Genomic DNA, 1,578 nt, shown 5'->3' on the forward strand with positions numbered 1-1,578 from the left:
ATCCACCAGCCTGTTTCCCCTCCTCACCTGCCCTAGCCACTCTCCTCACCCCACATCTGCATTTTATCGAGGTCCTGGGTAAGATTTCATTTTTAAATCCTTAGCCAAAATGTTTGAAAATACTAGCTGAGACAATCTCCAAGGCCCTTCCAACACTCACCTTCTTTGGCTTATAAAGCACATCCCCTCCACAACTGTGGGGGGATTCTTGGGAGGTCACTTAGGTCAGGGGGCCTGTCCCCTCTGTCCCTGACAGCTGTCCTGGCTGCCCAGGCTGGGTGAGCAAGGACGGTGGAGAGAAGGCAGTTTGGAATGTGATGGGTGGACCCCCAGGTGTGAAATGGAGGTGGGGAGCCGAGCATCTGTCCTGGCCTTTAGTGTCCACCATGTCCCTGCCAGCCACTGCACAGACATGCTACCGGCCATGTGGCCGACTCAGGCTGCAACTGTCCCCTCCCTACAACATGGCAAATGTGACCTGCATTTTAGGGGCTGAATACAGCTTTAGGGATCAGGGTCCCCAGCTGACGGGAGATGGGAGGGGAGCTGGGTGGGACAGGACTCCACCATCAGCCTGTCCTGAGAGTTGGCAGCTGGCCGGTGAGCAGGAGCGGGCTTTCTAAAGGAGGGCATCTAGTTGTGATGAATTCAGTGTAGTTTTGAGTGTTGATTGGTGCCGCGGTGCATGGAGACAGGCCACGGTGCGTGGATTTTCCTTGTCCTGCCATAAGCATCAAACTGGAGTGCCCGCCCCCACCATGATGTGAAAGCAGAATCGCTTGTTTTGTGGACTCCCAGCCACCGTGTTTCCTAAACACTCTGCTTATCTCATCTGCCTCCCTTCCTCCTTCCGTTGAAGATGACGGAGGGCAGTCCTGGGGAAGTGACTTGCTTGAGGTCACCCACTTGGAGCCACCCCTGGACCTGAGGCTCCCTCCTCTCCCTGCTCTCCTCCACACGCCCCCAGTCCCCCTCCCTTCCCTTCTCATTTCCTCCTAAGCATTTACCATCTCATTCCAGTAAAGACTGTTAGAGGACCGCGAAGTTCGTCGTGTTCTCTGACTTTTTTTTTAAGTGTGTTTACATCCCTGTACCCAACAGGATTCTGTTTTCTCTAGAACTTCCCTCCTCCCACCAGCTACTGTCCCCACTCCACCCCCCCGCCATCTAGCTTTCTCTGCAAGTCCTTCTTTGATCTCGCCACCCCTTCTTGGGGCAGCTCTGTCCCCGTGGGCCCTGTACCCAGCCAGCCTGTGGGCTGTTACAAGTTATCCTGACATTTGCTAAATGGTAAGGAGATGTTATTCAGGACCATTGAAAAGGGGGTCAACCCTTTTTAAAATGGGAGAGAATGTAACGAGGACAAGGAACAGGGTTGAAGGGTCAATGGATGGAAAATTATTAAAAGGACACATCGGGGCTGGGGGAGTCTTGCTGAGCTAGTCTAACAGGATTGTTGCTACTGGCAGGTCAATGACTGGGACCTCAGGCAGGGGATGAGGAACGTGGTCAGAGATTGGGGGTTCAGATATCATCCAGGGTGGGGGGGATTCTCCATCAACAGCCCTGGGCCAGGCA

This window comes from Bison bison, unplaced genomic scaffold, assembly GCF_000754665.1.
Source record: "Bison bison bison isolate TAMUID 2011002044 unplaced genomic scaffold, Bison_UMD1.0 scf7180017864307, whole genome shotgun sequence".
NCBI classification, from domain to species: Eukaryota; Metazoa; Chordata; class Mammalia; order Artiodactyla; family Bovidae; genus Bison; species Bison bison.